The sequence below is a fragment of the Melanotaenia boesemani genome, chromosome 17, assembly GCF_017639745.1.
Source record: "Melanotaenia boesemani isolate fMelBoe1 chromosome 17, fMelBoe1.pri, whole genome shotgun sequence".
Lineage (NCBI taxonomy): Eukaryota > Metazoa > Chordata > Actinopteri > Atheriniformes > Melanotaeniidae > Melanotaenia > Melanotaenia boesemani.
Window position 1 is genome coordinate 24,535,038 of NC_055698.1, and position 6,764 is coordinate 24,541,801.

A 6,764-nucleotide genomic window follows, 5' to 3' on the forward strand; every position below is an offset into this window, starting at 1 on the left:
GCATGGTACATAGCAATCACTTTTACTAAACCTAATAACTATAAATGAAAAAGCCTCAAGGTCATGTAAAATCACTTAACACTCATGTCACTGTATTAATAGAATCCTTAGTCTCTTTTTTAGACCTGGGTGAAATATATTCTGGTTAATCATTGACAGAGAAGATGAGAAAATAGATGACTACTATTATGCACACAATTGGAGACTAAGCTTAACCCTGGCATTGCACCTGTCTGTGTCCTTGCAGACCTAAATTTTAAATACAATGACTTTTAAATAGTGGATTCATGAAAACACAGTAGTGAATGGGCAATAAGTGGAAATTAATCATTTCTAGATTAATTAAAAAATTGCTTGCTGTTGCTAAAGAGGTGTAATTTCATCTGGAGTATAGTATGACCTTTGCTGTTTGTGTGCTGTATGCATACATAATGATACTTTTAACTGTTGTGCACCGCTGTTGACCAAAACAAAGGGTCTTGAACAACAACTCCCTCTACACCTTCCCCCCAACTGCCACTCACCTCGTCTGCAGAAGAATGCACAAAGTGTAAACACACTGAGCAAAACAATATCATTTTGTGGACCATGTTGAAGTAAATTATAACATTCTTGTTGTTACTTAGCTGTTCATGAGAAGAAGAGCTAGCTATGTGAAGAACTGGAGGTGAAATTTCATCTGGAGTATAGAAAGACGTCACACACCATCTCATTGTGTTTATCTCCATCCTCATGTTTACCAGCTGGTCTGGCATTGCATTCATGTGAATTGCCACCTCTTTCCTCTCTGAGCTCTTGGCCTTCCCTCCTTATAAAAGGCCACTAGTGAGTGATGACATTTGCATTTCCAAAGCGAAATGGTTGAGACCGGTGTGATACATTCACCTAAAAACAACCAGGATCTAAAGTTGTTGGCGAAGAAATTGTCGGAGAAAGAAAGGAAGATAACCCGGAATGTTACTTCTCGTTTCAGGTGTATGAGTGGGGCGCAACATAAAAGACAGTCGTCAACAGGTGTAAAAGTGAGAACACTGCATTTTTTTGTGAAGAGAATGAATAGGGGGTAAAACAGGAAATCAAACCTAGCCAAGTGTTGTGGTTAGAGGAACTGTTGAAAGGAATAAACACATATTAAACCTGAAACCATACACTAAGCCCGTCCAGTAAACCATACAAAACTTGTACAAACAAAAGTGTGCTCCTAACTCGGCGGGAACTTAACGAGAGGTGCAGCAGTCCCAATAAACTAAATAAACACAAACACCAGAAAAAAGCCTGAACACAGGGGTTAGTTAAAACACTTCCACACACAAACACAAAGGGCATTACACAATCACTTCCCAAATCCCTCTTAACAATAAAACCTGTGGAAGGCACGGTGACTGTTCCCACCTGCACAGCACAAACCTCACGAAAAAACCAACCCGAACACACACTCTCCCAAACAGACGGGCCTGGGCGTGAAACGATTCCCCGAAACCACAAAGGTTAAAATACGACTTGCCCAACATACACGGCCATCCCCAAAATCTTCTATTGCACACAAACCTTGCCGAAGACGAGTTCACCTCCGCACCAGCAGAGCCAGGCACCAAGCACCAAGATGCCTCCTGCCAATAGGAGTTGTCAAACACTGCCATATATCAGCAGAAAGTGGGGGGGAACGGTGTCTGAACCCACGCAGGTTGTCAATAAAACCTACCAACTTTCATCACCCTTTTCACTGGTGTTACCCAACCACACAGATGCCCTGACAGGTTGTCTTTGCCCGGCTTTTATAGGCGATGAGTCCATCTGGGCGGTCTTTCCGGGGATGAGAGGGAGCATCATCGACCAATCCGGACTTCGGAAGGAGGGAACCTGGAGTGAATCAGCAGCCAATCCTTGAAGTGCTGCAGCACAGCAGTTTCTGCAAACTCTGGACAGGAGGCATAGGCCTGGGGCCGTAACAGTGCCAAACATCAAACCTTGTGGTGAAATAGTTCTGCTTTTTGCCCCTTTAACTGCAATTTTAAGTCAAAAGGAAAAAAGAAAAACTGAAGAGTAAAAAGACTTCCAGCCTATTAAAAGGATTAGTATGCACACAACACACAAACAGCCATAATGGAGGTTCATGTGTATCAAACATGACTAGTTCACATTCTCCACATTCTTCTATTTTGACAAGTAAACTTTGTGACCTTACAAGAATGACAGAATTGTGCAACTCACCACCATTATTACACAAACATCTTTCTATGAAGCAATTTTATCTCAGAACTACAAATACAAATGAGATGATGTACAAATGTTCTACTATTTTTGTCCTTACCCCCCTAACAAAATATTTATACTTTACAATTCTGTTGAGGCGGGTGGCAACTGTGACCAGTTCAGCATCTAGAAACTTTAATTTCTAAAACAGGATTTCATGCTTGTATCATTAACTGTGAGTATTTGAATCATATGTGTGGTGCTTTCATGAAGCATGCCATTGCTAGGGAACAGCTATCAAGACACCTTTAATTACTGCAGAATAAGAATGCAAAAACAGAAAAACAGACATAAAAGTAGAAAGGGCTGAAGTGGGGGAAGTGTTAGGGATTGCATGTGAGAAAAGCATGAAGTTAAATTTGAAAACAGAATAAACTTTGTATCAATTGATTACTTTGTTTTAAGTCTTGAATACATGAAGCAGTCAAAAAAAATTGAATAGATGAAAGACTGACAATCTCCTGCAGCACTATCTGACTAAATCAAGATGGCATTCTGTTTGTTTTCACTAGGGAATTTTTATTTTTGAGTTTTAAAGAAAAACATTTTGGAATATATCTTCTTTAAAAAATGATGCTTAGGAAACCTAATGCAGCACACAACAGATTGGGAAATATAATTAAATTACATTTGACTCAGAGCAATGAATTTTTTTATTTTCATTTCTTTATTATGTTTAGTTCCAGTACCTCTTCCTGGGGTGGATCTCTCAAAGTTGCTCTTTGGGTTTGTACAAGAGCCACTTACAAGAGGAACAGCTTGTCATAATTTTAAAATCAAGCTATGCAGACATGTGGGGAAACTCCAAAACTGACTTTTTTCATGTAATCAAAACAGAACAACAGAAAAAAGACAGAAGATTTTTTTTTTTTTTAATTTGCACTGCACGCTTAAAAAGATGGAATGTTCCTGAGTGGTGGCATTTGAGAGTATTTGTTCACTAAATTATCTTTGGATTTCTTCTGCAGAAATTCTGTTTAAATGTCAGGGAGATAAACGGGTGATATAATGTGTGAACAAAGCAATTAATCTTCCTAAACATTTACTGCAAGTGAGTGCATACATGTTAGTATGAGCCAATGTTTCATAGTATTTTCTGCTGATGTGTTTCCACTCTGATTAGATGCATATTGCACTGATGTCCGCACCAAAGAACAGCCATCTAAGAGCATTGCCCTCTATTCAAACATGTTGAAAACAATACAATGATTCCCACCCTGTATTTTGGCATTATGTTCTACCTCTTATGCACATTAGACAAATGCTCCCCAGCAACTTGATCATCTTTCATGCTGTAAAAGTGCAGCTCCAGCAGAAAATTTTCATGTGCGAGCAGCTGCTGTGGAAAAAGTCCAAACTAAATTATCATCATCAATTAACACACAAAACTAAATTTATATATCATAAATTAAATTTATAAAAATAAATAAAAAAAAATGAAAAATAGCATTTTCTGAAGAATTAGAACATTTAATTTAGATTTTGGTTTAAGCAACATTAACACTAAAGAGCCTTCTTGATAATCTTGGTATGTTTTACTATCAGACGTTTCATTTAATAAACATAGAAATTTTCATGCTCAAGTAGGAGTCAGAAAAAGAGTGAAGAGCTTGTGGGAACTGGTAATTACAGCTGTGAAATATTCAAACTATACAAATCACTAAATGCATAGATTTGTATGGTAGTTGCAAAGTAGTAAGTAAAATACTTACTGACTGGTGAAACTTACAATAACCAAAGGAGTAGACATTATAGTAGAGTAGACATTAAGTTGCTCATAAAAATGATGTTTCTTGCCAACTTTAATAATGTATGTTTTACATGTACAATTGGTATATGTAAAGCTTATTATATATGTAGAGGGTGCAGTTAAACACCAAAGCTGGTCTTTTAGTCTGATTGACATAATGTTGGATAGATTCTGAATGAAAAGAAGAGGAGGATTGCTCTGTAGGTAAAAACAAGCTTACCTTTAGTAGTCATTTGCTTTTTGAGTTGCTCAAAAATAGTGATCTTATTTACATATATAGTTTGGTCTTAGGACAGTGGCGTTCAGTGTAACAAGTCCTCAAAAAGCGTTACGTCAATGCCTACAGCTTCTTTTCCAGTTAACATTTTATGTCTGCCCTATCTAATGTTTCTCTTTATTGGCAGTCTCATGAGTACAAAGCTGGAATTTCCTAAGAAATAACTAGATTCACAATAAAAACTGCAATTTAAGGTTTCAAGATGGTTTTCTGTGGAAAAAAAAACAAGAACACACACCCATTTGGTATGAGTGGTAAACATTTAAATTAAATGTACTATTGGTAGCAGCAGTCTGTTTTGTTTCTTTATGCCTGTTTGTGTTACCTAATTTGCAGGTTTGTTTTAGTGATTGTTTTAATGTGGCCATGTGTCCCTGACTAGGAGGAAGGGACTAATAACAGTGATTCAACTCATTACCTTTCATTGAGGATTCTCTGATTGCATTAACCCCCCAACCCGAATGCATCAGCTCGTTAATACACACAGCTGCTAATTGTGCTCAGGCAGTTTGATGGACAGCCGTGCATTATCAGAGTTTAAAGAGGCCCTCATCATTACCACTGTGCTAATGGCCCAGCTGGGAGTAAACCCATCACAGTAATACACTAGGAACAAAGACCAAATACAAGGGGTAGACATGAAAACAGAAACATCTGACTAAATGGGATTCTGAGAAATTCAGAGATCATCAAGACAGAAAGAATAATCACACCTGAGGATGATCTTTTATTCCAGCCATCCAGTTTATAGACAAATCTGAGCAAACTCCAGAAGTAGACTTTTATCCTTTGCTGAGATAATATTTCTGTGCAGATCAGAGCAGAACAGATGAGAAACATTCTATTATTGCATACAAATCTTTCTGTCAGTAAATGCAAACTGGAATATGGTTCAATAATGGCTAATGCAATTCAAAATGTCAGAAAAATGGAAAAGTATTTAATGGAACACACAAATGGCATGCTTATACCTCAATATTCTATAATAGTTCACTAAAGTCTGGAGATTTTGTTTTGCTGCAGTGGTACAAGCTAGGTATTCGTTGCTTAGGAGATAAAATAAATTATGTTGGTTAACAAAGTTTTGAGGCATTGAGGCAAATATATAAAATACCATCAAATTCTTCTTTTTAATATATACAATTACGTTCTGTTTTACGGGCAGCAGGTATTTTGAATGATAGACAATTAGTTATCATCCAGTGTTAAAATTATTTAAAAAAATGTATCAAGATTAACTAAAGGGCATGTTTCAACATTTTATAACACTTTTTTTTGGAACTTATAAAGAACCCGCTAGCAATAACCAAAGTGTGGAATAAAGACTGCTCTGAAACATCTGTAGACTGGTCAGGAGTCTGGAGGAATGTCTCTCTTACTTCACAAAACATAAATAATAAATTAAGTAATTTGAATTTTATTTACCATTCGTACTAAACACCAAAGCAACATTTTATGAGTAAATTATCCCCCTCACCAAACTGTACCTTATTTAATTTGAGTCAAATTGGAATTTTTTTCACATTATGTGGTAATGTCCACCAGTTAAAGAATTTAGGAAACAAATAACAAATCGACTCCCTGAAGCATTTGAAGAGGAACTTAACTGTTCTCCAAATGGTATGCTGTTGAATCATGATTCAGGGCAGAACTTTAACCTTATGCAAAGATTTTTATGTTTTAAATCATATATTGTGGCTAAGAAAATGTTGGCCGTTTGGAGCTCTCTGTGGCCAGAATGAATGGGGCAGGCCAGGTTGTCCTTAAGGCCAGGAAGGAGGTACTCAATGTGGCTAAAATTATGGTTTAATTATTGTTTAGGTTTGGCTATGTATGGATTAAGTGAATATCCAGCCTGAAGTGACTTGTAATTATTATGTTCTGTGGGGGTGGTATTGGTTGGGGATAAGGAACCATAACATTTGCAGGTGTATTTGTTTTCTGTTTTGTTACTGCTTTAGTTACTATCCATAAAATATTTGGGTGGTATGAATGTAACAGAATGGGATTGAAAAAGGTGTTGATGTACACCTGCTTTCTTCGGCTGATGGCAGTGTGTTAGCATAAGGATGAAACACCAATTAAGATCCATACAGAGGGCAGAGGAGGAATGACATGCTGTCATGGCAGAGGAAACACTAGACTCCAGTGTAGCAAGAAAATATGTTTAATCTAACAGTTTCTCATACATTAACCAGCTAACAGTATGAAAAGTGCTTCATAAGTAAAGTTTGATTGATTTTGTTTTACATTTCATATCTGTGCTTTCCACCCTTTTACCATTTAAAGAAAAAAAAGGTTTCTTTAAAACTGGTAGCAGTTTTGTCATGTGGAAGCGATCCAGAATGATTAAACTTCCAGCAAAGGTTTTATCAGCATTGTGTAACAGCCGTCATCATAATGAAGATATAATCTTCAAAGGGAACATTGTCATAGCTGTCCAGGTCATAGGAACTAACATTATCCACAGCAGCTGGATAATGT